This window comes from Phoenix dactylifera, unplaced genomic scaffold, assembly GCF_009389715.1.
Source record: "Phoenix dactylifera cultivar Barhee BC4 unplaced genomic scaffold, palm_55x_up_171113_PBpolish2nd_filt_p 000218F, whole genome shotgun sequence".
NCBI lineage: Eukaryota > Viridiplantae > Streptophyta > Magnoliopsida > Arecales > Arecaceae > Phoenix > Phoenix dactylifera.
The window spans coordinates 674131-686095 of record NW_024067728.1 but is presented as its reverse complement, the minus strand read 5'-3'; the positions used below and the strand labels follow the sequence as shown (position 1 = coordinate 686095).

Sequence of the window (11965 nt, the reverse complement as noted above, 5' to 3'; positions counted from 1 at the left end):
CTAGCCCATCGCACCCTATTCATGAGTGCCCCTCAGCACCCCAATATCCCAAACTCGTGCAAGAACATATCAATGCTGCCCAAACACAGCCCAGACCAGGTAATGACCCATTTTCCAATACATATAACCTGGGATGGCGGAATCATCCAAATTTTTCTTGGAGGCAGCAAGCTTCGAATAATACCCAACCCTACTCCCACAATTTTCAAAACCCTCAGAATTTTCATCTCTACCGTCCCTCAACTCAATTTCAACACCTTCCTCCTCCAACCCAAAGAAATACAGCCTTTGAAGAGAAAGTGTTGACTGCCCTTCAAGGTTTGGAGGCAAACACACAACTATTGCACTCTCACACGCAATCAATTGCTAAGCTAGAATCCCAAATGGGTCAACTAGCCAATGCATTAAATAAGCGAGAGGAAGGTAAGCTTCCAAGTCAACCAATGAGTAATCCTAGGGGACAATACGTGGCTCAAGAAACTCGACTAAATCATGAGCAAGCCAATGCTTTGACTACCCTAAGGACTGGACGTATAATAGATAATAAGGTTGGGGAGGGTAACAATAAGGAAGATAAAGAAGAGGAGAGAAATGTATCACATGAAAATCCAAAACCTTCTTCAGCTAATCCACCATCTGCCACAACCCACATTCCAAAGGCTCCATTCCCTGAAGCACTTAATGCACCCTCTCCCTTTGGCAAGAAGGGAACTTCATTAGAAGAGATGATGGAGGTCTTTAAACAAGTTAAAATCAACCTCCCACTCCTTGATGCCATCAAACAAGTTTCCTCTTATGCCAAATTTCTCAAAGACCTGTGCACCCAAAAGCGGAAATCTAGGACACATGTGCCTAAAAAGGTCCTCCTAACTGAGCAGGTAAGTTCCATTCTCCAACACAACACCCCTCCAAAATTCAAAGATCCTGGCGCTCCCACTATTTCCTGTGTCATAGGAGATAACTCCATTGATCGAGCACTTTTAGATCTAGGGGCAAGTGTGAATCTTCTACCCTATTCAGTCTATGAAAAATTTAGGTTGGGTGAATTGAAACCTACCTCGGTATCTTTACAATTGGCTGATAGATCGGTGAAGATGCTAAGGGGGATAATTGAAGATGTTCTTGTCAAGATAGACAAATTCTATTTTTCAGTAGATTTTATCGTCCTTGACATGGAACATATGCCCAACCTAAAAAAACAAATCCCTGTGATTCTTGGTCGTCCTTTTTTAGCGACAGCCAATGCATGTATCAACTATAGAACTGGGGTAATGGATATATCATTTGGGAACATGAAAATTAAGTTAAATATGTTTCATGCCGTTGACCAACATGTGAGGGAAGACAAGTGTTGCCTAATTGACGAAATGGATGATCTTGTAGAGAACGCGCTTCCCTATATCTTAGCAAATGACCCCTTAGAGGCATGTTTGGCCCATTTTGACATTGACAACTTTGATATAGACAAGGCCGTAGAAGAAGTTAACATCTTACTCGATAATCAATCTCCTATGAGTTCCCTTTCTTGGAAGATCCGACCTGTAATCATCGCAGCCAACTTATCTACTGAACAGGAGGGTAAACTTTTAAGGGTGCTAGAAGAGAATAAACATGCCATAGGATGGTATGTAGCCGATTTGAAAAGGGTTGACCCCTCTGTTTGTATGCATCGAATTCATCTCGAAGATGATGCAAAGCCCACCCGAGAAATGCAAAGAAGACTCAATCCTAATATGAAGGAGGTAGTCAAGAAAGAAGTGGTGAAGTTATTAGATGCCGGAATCATTTATCCAATTTCTGATAGTAAGTGGGTGAGTCCGACACAAGTGGTACCCAAGAAAGCAAGTATCACTGTGGTTGAAAATACGGAAGGAGAATTGATACAAACACGCACAACCACGGGTTGGCGCGTGTGCATTGACTATAAGAAACTTAATTCAATGACTAGGAAGGACCATTTCCCTTTACCTTTCATAGATCAAATTTTGGAACGGTTGGCTGGTCAAGGTTTCTACTGCTTCTTAGATGGTTATTCTGGATATAATCAAGTAACTGTTTACCCGAACGATCAAGACAAAACCACTTTTACTTGCCCATTTGGGATTTGCATATAGGAGGATGCCTTTTGGATTATGCAATGCACCCGCAACTTTTCAACAATACATGATGGCCATTTTTTCAGATATGGTGGAAAACTTTCTAGAAGTGTTCATTGATGATTTTTCAGTTTTTGGCCTATCTTTTGACGATTGTATGGACAATTTGACTTTAGTTTTGAAAAGATGTAAGAAGACCAACCTAGTATTAAGTTGGGAAAAGAGCCATTTCATGGTTCAAGAAGGCATAGTTTTAGGACACGTCGTGTCCAAGATGGGCATTGAAGTAGATAAAGCCAAAGTCGATCTTATTTCCAATCTCCCTCCACCTAAAACTGTGAAACAAATCCGATCATTCCTTGGCCATGCTGGTTTCTACCGTCGCTTCATTCAGGATTTCAGCAAGATTTCCAAACCCTTGTGCAATCTTCTTGCTAAGGACACTCCCTTTGTCTTTGATAAAGCATGCGAGGAGGCATTTAAAAATCTTCGCTTGAAATTAACCACTACACCTATCATACGGCCCTAATTGGACCCTTCCATTTGAACAGATGTGTGACGCATCCGACTATGCCATTGGAGCAGTTTTAGGGCAACGGCTAGATAAGGTACCTCATGTCATCTACTATGCTAGTAAAGCACTCTCAGATGCACAATTAAACTACACCACCACTGAGAAAGAATTCCTAGCTGTAGTATTTGCGCTAGACAAGTTTCGATCTTACCTATTAGGATCCAAGATTACCGTATTCACTGATCATGCTGCCCTTCGACACCTTCTTGCAAAGAAGGACACCAAACCCCGTCTGATTCGATGGATTCTTTTACTACAAGAATTTGACCTAGAAATTCGTGATAAGAAAGGAACTGCAAATGTCGTAGCATACCACTTATCTAGGATTCTTCTTGAACCCTCTAAGTACCTCACCCTTACATGATGCTTTCCCAGATGAACAATTATTTGGGGTACAAGGAATGAAAACGCCATGGTTTGCAAACATAGTAAATTACCTTGCCATAGGACGAATTCCTGATGATTGGTCAACTCAAGACAAGAACCGATTCTTTTCACAAGTAAAGTTCTATTATTGGGATGATCCTGATCTATTCAAGTATTGTCCCGATCAAGTAATCCGTCGATGTGTCCTCGAATGCGAATTTCAAAGTATTCTTTCATTCTGCCATTCACAAGCTTGTGGGGGACATTTTGGGGGTAGAAAAACTGCAGCAAAAGTTTTACAAAGATTGGCCCACACTTTTCAAAGATGCCCATAACTTTTTCCAAACTTGTAAACGGTGCCAACGGATGGGTACCATCTCCCGTAGAGATATGATGCCTCTCAATCCTATTTTAATTGTAGAAATCTTTGATGTATGGGGTATTGACTTTATGGGCCCTTTTCCACCATCCTTTGGTTTCGAATATATTCTTGTAGGGGTTGATTATGTTTCAAAATAGGTAGAAGCTGTCGCCACTAAAACTAATGACCACAAGGTTGTGATTAAATTTTTACATGAAAATATCTTTTATCGTTTTGGCACACCCCGAGCCATCATCAGTGATGGGGGATCTTATTTTTGCAACCGATCTTTCGAGGCTTTGGCTCGCAAATATAACATCACCCACAAAGTTGCTACCCCATACCATCCCCAAACCAGTGGACAAGTCAAGGTGTCCAATAGGGAGTTAAAACACATCTTAGAAAAAAATGGTACGTCCCGATAGAAAAGATTGGTCTGAAAGGATAAATGATGCACTCTAGGCCTATCGTACTGCCTACAAAACTCCTATTGGCATGTCTCCCTACCGATTAGTTTTTGGAAAAGCTTGTCACTTACCGGTAGAACTTGAACATAGAACTTTCTGGGCTATCAAAAAGTTTAACTTAGACATGGCAGTAGCTGGTCCTCACCGAAAACTCCAACTAAGTGAACTTGAAGAATTGCGCAATGAGGCTTATGAAAATGCTAAAATTTATAAAGCAAGGACTAAGACTTTTCATGATAAAAATATTAACCGTAAGTCCTTCGAACCTGGTCAAAAGGTTTGGCTGTTTAATTCCAAGTTGCGACTCTTCCTGGGTAAACTTCGCTCTAGGTGGGATGGACCATTCATAGTGAAAAATGTTTCTCCTTATGGTGCAGTAGAGATCCAACACCTCAATGGTGGACGTGCTTTAAAAGTCAATGGCCAAAGGTTAAAACCTTATGTGAACTGTGTTGCCGACGGGCAATTGATCGAATCCCTTAATTTGACGAACCCTGTTTATCAAAATAATTAAGGATGCACTGTGTCTGGCTGAAAACAATAAACATAGCGCTTGTTGGGAGGTAACCCAATTCTTTTAGTTTTCTTTAACATTGAGGACAATGTTAGGTTTAGGTTTGGGGGTATTTTTAAGTATTTTTTTTTTCATTTTTTGTTTTGTTTGCATCTCTTACATTCGTTTTCACTTCATAATGTCAGGTTTATCAAAAAAAACAAAAAATAAAAAAATAAAAATATCTTTTAAAAAATTGTGTTCATTTTTATAATTAAAAAAAAAATTACCTAATTTCTATACATGAATGCGAGAATGATAAACACACGGGGTATATAAAAAGCCCAATGACTAGTCGGAAGTAATACAAATTTAAGTTCTTTTTATTAAATCTCTCTTAGGGAGTTGTAAGCTAATTAATACTTTGGAATTTCACTACACACTGGCCGACTCTTCTAAGGTCTAGGCTCGACATTATGTTGATAGTATAATAGCAACCTTGGACCCTGATGAATCATACTTATCTAATCCAAAAAAAAAAAAAAATCATCAATAAAAATGGATTTAGTCAGGAACATCGAAAAGGGCTACCTATTGTCAAAGGTCAAGTGGACTTGTGATGAGGACTTCGAACATAAGTCCGTAGGGGAGTCTTAATGCTCGACACCTTATGCCAACTGGTGTGAGAGTTGTCGACTGATTGCTCGTTACACGGAGAAATCACCATAAGAGTAAAAGTGCACAACTTATATATCTTTCTTGAAAAAAATTCTTATCTCCAATGAAAAAAAATAATTATTAAGAAAAAAAAAGCTGTATTGACCTTGAAAAAGACAATAGTGTGAAAGCCGTCATTGTAAAAATTCGAGTAAACTGGAATATTACAGATAAAGCCCGTGAGGTACTAAAGTAAATATCCACAACTCTCGAAATCCTATAGATAAGATGATTTTGAATCAATGAGTAGGTCCTTTCGACCAATCCTTGGAAAACTACTAGTATTAATAATATTTTGAAGATCCAAACTCTTAGCTTGTGTATAGTCCAGATTTCACCGAGCACTCCAGTATAAATGAGTCTTACAACTTCCTAACGGAAACTTAATGACCTCAACTTGAATTGTATTTTGATCTAGGATTTGGGCTGACTTAGTAAATAAAACCGTGTGTGCTTTTAAATTTTCATCATTTATGTATCTTAATTAGATTTTAATAAAAAAAGAGAGAGTTTTTGAAATTCTTTACTAGTATGCATTTGGAATTCGATTTTCACTTCATAGATCAATCGATCTAAAAAACAAAAACAAAAAAAAAATAACAATAATTATAAAATGATTTATTGAAGTTTGTGGGTATCTTCACTGAAAACTCTCACGAGACTACAACTCGTCCACTAGGGTAACCTAGGAATTTAAAGCTATGTTGCATATGGTAAATGCAATCGCGATGCCTGCGAAAGTGAGTTAGAGTTTTTCTTTTCTAATTTTATTTTGCTCGAGGACTAGCAAAACATAGGTTTGGGGGTGTGATAAGTGCTTAATAATTCATAATTTAGTTATCTTTCCGTAGCACTTATCAATATTCTTAAACTGATAAATACATATTTTACCATGAAATTGAATAAACATTGAAATAAATTTAAAATATGGGAAGAAGTAAATAATTTTTTTTCTTAAAACCGACTCTGAACTTGTCTCTCTCCCGATTGCGATCTTTCATGAAAACTACAAGAAAACATATAAGGAGGAGATTGTGTTGATCTGATTTATTAACCTGATGGAGTGTAATCAAGCTAAGGGTATAATTAAATGGGTCTTGGTCCTGATTAGATTGAAAGATATAATTAATTATTTTTGTATGGGGAAAAGATTTGAGTAACCCTTTTTATTAAGTCACGGTCTTGTTTATTTTATCTGGTCGAGTTCGGTCTGAAGCAGTTTAGCAAGAATTAAATTTAAATAACATTGGGCTCGAGAATAAGTTCAAACAAATCAATGATCATGATCCACCTCAAATCCAAAGCCAATTTCCAACCAATTCCTTATCTGCCTTCATATAAAATTTATAATTTTTAAAAAAATAATAATAATAAAAATTAAATATCCACGATTCGCTGTTCATATAAACAGTGTCCCGTAAAAACACTGTTCATATGTCAATGTTACAAAAAAATATATATATAATAAAAATCCCACTGTTCATCTTCTTCCTCCCTGTAAGCTTTCCAACCGTGTGCCCACCGCATTCATGCCAGCTCCTCCCATCGATCCCTCGTCTTCAGCCAGTGATGCAGCACCTCCCGTCGATCCAGCATCCAGCGATGCAAATCCTCCACGCGGTGCAGCCGGCGACCAGCTCCTCCGCGATCACCGCGTGCAGCCAGCATCTCAGACCGTCCACTCATCCCAATGCGTTCACAGCAGCAGAATAATAACAACACCTCCCGCGCACAATCCTCCGCTTCTATTCTCTCCGTGATGCATCCAAGTTCCCGACAGTCCAGCCTCTTCCATCGTCCATTACACACCCGGATCCACCTCCCGGAACTCCAGCACCCCAGCAAAGCCGCAAGAATCGGTTCGAATTTCCTCACGCAGCCAGCATCCCGGATGATCCGATCCCACGGCCATCTCATCTCCTTTCGTCCACACATCAGCCTCCCGTCGATCCAGCAGCCAGCTCCATTGATCCGGTCATTCAACCCGGCGCTCCACGGATCACGCTTTCGTCCTGAGATTCAGCCATTCTTCCTCTTCGTCCGTGATGTGCCCTCCAGCATCCCGCCCCGGAATCAGGCCCATGACCTCTTCTCCCTTCCCGAATGAGCTCCCAGACGAGTATAAAGAGAGAAGGGTGGCCATCGGCTTGTGGGGGCTCGGTTGAGGGAAAAACAGGGGAGCCCTGTTTCGTAGTGAAGAGGAAGAGAAGAAGAAATAAAAAAAAGAGAGAAAGGAGGAGAAAAGAGAATATTTTGTGATATTTTGGGAAGAATGAGAGGGGAAGACTTTCACTTGAAGATGGAAGGTCGTCCGGAAGCCATGCTCGGCTAAACGTCTAGTCTAGGGCTGGATGAAGCCCTAGCAATGTATCAGGGCATGGTAGTTCTTATTTTCTTTATTATTTTGAAGCTTGTTTAAATTCTTATTATCAATGAAAAATTCTTTTATGATGTTTAAACTTTGAGCATGCTATTTATTATTCATGTTTGCTAAAGTAGTCTAAGATGATCCATGCCTAGGAAGATGAGGTGTACTGCACCCTAGGTTAGCATAATTAGGTAGACACTTCTTGCTATACCGAAGATGGATTTTCTTAAAACTCTTTATGTTTTTATTTTAAAAGGCTTGTAGCCAATATTGCATGCCTCTCCAAAAGATAAAAAAAAAATAAAGAATACAAACCCTGATGCAATACTATGTGGTGGACTCTAAACCCTAGATCCATTTATTTTGATAAATTCTAATTCGCACTCATAGTTTAATTTAGTTAAATCAAGTTAGCAAATTCTTCTTCTTGATTTATTTTTAAAAGAAAAATAACTTATTCTTCAATCCCTGTGGACCGACACCCGTAATCACTATCCTACAGGATACGTGCTATTGCGTGGTTTATTTTCAAAATTGAAAGATCCGATCAATTTTTGGCGCCGTTGCCGGGGATTGCTTGCATAGTTATTTTTCCTATCATTAAAAAAAAATTAATTAAAAAAAACTTTCAAAATATATATATATATATATAAATTATTTTCTATTATTGTTACTTTTCTTATCTCCTTTTTCTCTTCTACTATTTTTTTTTTTAAATTTTTCTTTTGGTCTTATTTGATCAGGAATCGAAGGAAAAATCTAGGATGATCAAAAGGAGAATAGCTGGAAAAGGAATGCTTTAGAGGTTTGCTTAAAAAATTTTAAATTGCTGGGAAAATTTTCTTTGGTAACCTCTAAACCTTTCATATTTAAATTAATTATTAGCTTGAAATTTTGTGGTGATTGTTTGATTTTAATTTCAGCAAAAGTGTAAATGCATGCTTGATACACATATACAAATTAATCCGCACATAGTAAGGGCAATCACCCCAACAAGATAAGAGCCGGATTTCATCACCGGATTCTTGCCCAACTTAGGTGAACTCAATCTCACATAGTGTCACTTTAATTAAAATTAATTAGACGTTGGCTCCTAGGGACATTCGAGCTCAATAGGACGAAGATCATCGAATGTTGCACCAATTTCGCTCTGTGGCTTAGTTGATGTCTAGGCAAGCTTTGTTCCTATAAAGGAGACAATTCATCCGTTCGAGGCAAGTGGGTTTTAAGTGGGACCTTTGCGAACGCATCGTGACCCCTCCACTTACCTGGGAGCTTACCTAGTCAACTCGGTTCATTAGACCGGATTGGAGGCTTAGGTGCCCTCTTCAAACCAGTTAGGAGCTGTCTAGTGATTTTAGGACAAATACAAGGATTTATGTGTTTTTCTTTTATTGCATGCTTGATTGATCAAGTACTAGTGTATGCAAGGGAGTCGTTCTAGAGTACGTGACCTATTACCTTTTGACCCTGAAATAGAACGGACCCTTAGAAATATTCGACCTGAGATCAGAACAATAGAATCATCCCCACCTCCTGAGATGGCTGAAGACCAACCCAAACTCCTGAGGAAGTACTTTACTCCCACCATTTACACTTCTCCATCTTGCATTCGATTACCTGAGGTAGCAGCTGTACAATACGAAATAAAGTCTAGTGTGATCCAAATGCTCCCATCTTTTTATGGGCTCACCAACGAAGAACCATATAAACACCTAGATGAATTTCTTGAGATTTGCACCACGGTCAAGATTCAGAACTTCACTAATGATGCTCTAAAACTTAGATTATTCCCTTTCTCCCTTAAAGATAGAGCCAAACAATGGCTGAATTCTTTAGAAGCTAACTCGATTCGTTCTTGGGATCAAATGCAACATGAATTCCTTAAAAAATACTTTCCCATAGGAAGAACGAACCAGTTTAGATGTGCCATTACAAGCTTCTCCCAAACCGAGGGAGAAGAATTTCATGAAACTTGGGAGAGATTTCGGAACCTAATCCGTAAATGCCCTCATCATCAAATACCTAAGTGGCAGCTAGTGCAATGTTTCTATGACGGATTGGCTGAACGAAACCGTCAGATGATCGATGCTGCATGCGGGGGGACTTTCATGCTTCAAAATGAGCATGAAGCATGGCAATTATTTGAAAATCTTAATGAAAACTCCCTCCACCATGCTTCCTGTTCTCGTCAAGCACCTCCGAGTTCTCAAAGAAAAGGGACCATTTGTGAAATAAGTCATTCCATGGACCTGTCTAGCAAGATAGATGCATTGTCCCATAAGATTGATCAATTGATGATAGGAGGACATATCGTTAGCTCTTCCCAAGCACAAGTGTGTGCTATCTGTTCTAGCCCATCGCACCCTATTCATGAGTGCCCCTCAGCACCCCAATATCCCAAACTCGTGCAAGAACACATCAATGCTGCCCAAACACAGCCCAAACCAGGTAATGACCCATTTTCCAATACATATAACCCGGGATGGCGGAATCATCCAAATTTTTCTTGGAGGCAGCAAGCTTCGAATAATACCCAACCCTACTCCCACAATTTTCAAAATCCTCAGAATTTTCATCTCTACCGTCCCTCAACTCAATTTCAACACCTTCCTCCTCCAACCCAAAGAAATACAGCCTTTGAGGAGAAAGTGTTGACTGCCCTTCAAGGTTTGGAGGCAAACACACAACTATTGCACTCTCACACGCAATCAATTGCTAAGCTAGAATCCCAAATGGGTCAACTAGCCAATGCATTAAACAAGCGAGAGGAAGGTAAGCTTCCAAGTCAACCAATGAGTAATCCTAGGGGACAATACGTGGCTCAAGAAACTCGACTAAATCATGAGCAAGCCAATGCTTTGACTACCCTAAGGAGTGAACGTATAATAGATAATAAGGTTGGGGAGGGTAACAATAAGGAAGATGAAGAAGAGGAGAGAAATGTATCACATGAAAACCCAAAACCTTCTTCAGCTAATCCACCATCTGCCACAATCCACATTCCAAAGGCTCCATTCCCTGAAGCACTTAATGCACCCTCTCCCTTTGGCAAGAAGGGAACTTCATTAGAAGAGATGATGGAGGTCTTTAAACAAGTTAAAATAAACCTCCCACTCCTTGATGCCATCAAACAAGTTTCCTCCTATGCCAAATTTCTCAAAGACCTTTGCACCCAAAAGCAAAAATCTAGGACACATGTGCCTAAAAAGGTCCTCCTAACTGAGCAGGTAAGTTCCATTCTCCAACACAACACCCCTCCAAAATTTAAAGATCCTGGCGCTCCCACTATTTCCTGTGTCATAGGAGATAACTCCATTGATCGAGCACTTTTAGAACTAGGGGCAAGTGTGAATCTTCTACCCTATTCAGTCTATGAAAAATTTAGGTTGGGTGAATTGAAACCTACCTCAGTATCTTTATAATTGGCTGATAGATCGGTGAAGATGCTAAGGGGGATAATTGAAGATGTTCTTGTCAAGGTAGACAAATTCTATTTTTCAGTAGATTTTATCATCCTTGACATGGAACATGTGTCCAACCTAAAAAAACAAATCCCTGTGATTCTTGGTCGTCCCTTTTTAGTGACAGCCAATGCATGTATCAACTGTAGAACTGGGGCAATGGATATATCATTTGGGAACATGAAAATTAAGTTAAATATGTTTCATGCCGCTGACCAACATGTGAGGGAAGACGAGTGTTGCCTAATTGACGAAATGGATGATCTTGTAGAAAACGCCCTTCCCTATATCTTAGCAAATAACCCCTTAGAGGTATGTTTGGCCCATTTTGACATTGACAAATTTGATATAGACAAGGCCGTAGAAGAAGTTAACATCTTACTCGATAATCAATCTCCTATGAGTTCCCTTCCTTGGAAGATCCGACCTGAACCCGTACCCCCATTGCTAGCACACCACTTGGTCCTTCCATTGATTCTCCACCTAAACTTGAGTTGAAGCCACTTTCGACAAATCTTAAGTATGCCTTTCTAGGACCAGAAGATAGCCTCCCTGTAATCATCGCAGCCAACTTATCTACTGAACAGGAGGGTAAACTTTTAAGGGTGCTAGAAGAGAATAAACATGCCATAGGATGGTCTATAGCCGATTTGAAAAGGGTTGACCCCTCCGTTTGTATGCATCGAATTCATCTCGAAGATGATGCAAAGCCCACCCGAGAAATGCAAAGAAGACTCAATCCTAACATGAAGGATGTAGTCAAGAAAGAAGTGGTGAAGTTATTAGATGCCGGAATCATTTATCCAATTTCTGATAGTAAGTGGGTGAGTCCGACACAAGTGGTACCCAAGAAATCAGGTATCACTGTGGTTGAAAATACGGAAGGAGAATTGATACAAACACGCACAACCACGGGTTGGCGCGTGTGCATTGACTACAGAAAACTTAATTCAATGACTAGGAAGGACCATTTTTCTTTACCTTTCATAGATCAAATTTTGGAACGGTTGGCTGGTCAAGGTTTCTACTGCTTCTTAGATGGTTATTCTGGATATAATC

The 11965-nt window shown here is 39.5% G+C and overlaps 1 non-coding gene across 1 annotated transcript; it reads right to left on the bottom strand.

The window, feature by feature from the left end:
• Positions 1 to 9359: 9359 nt before the first annotated feature.
• LOC120105184 lies at positions 9360 to 9465 on the bottom strand. Its single transcript, XR_005507557.1, has one exon. It is a non-coding gene; the product is annotated as a small nucleolar RNA R71 (small nucleolar RNA).
• Between the last annotated feature and the right edge of the window lie 2500 nt (positions 9466 to 11965).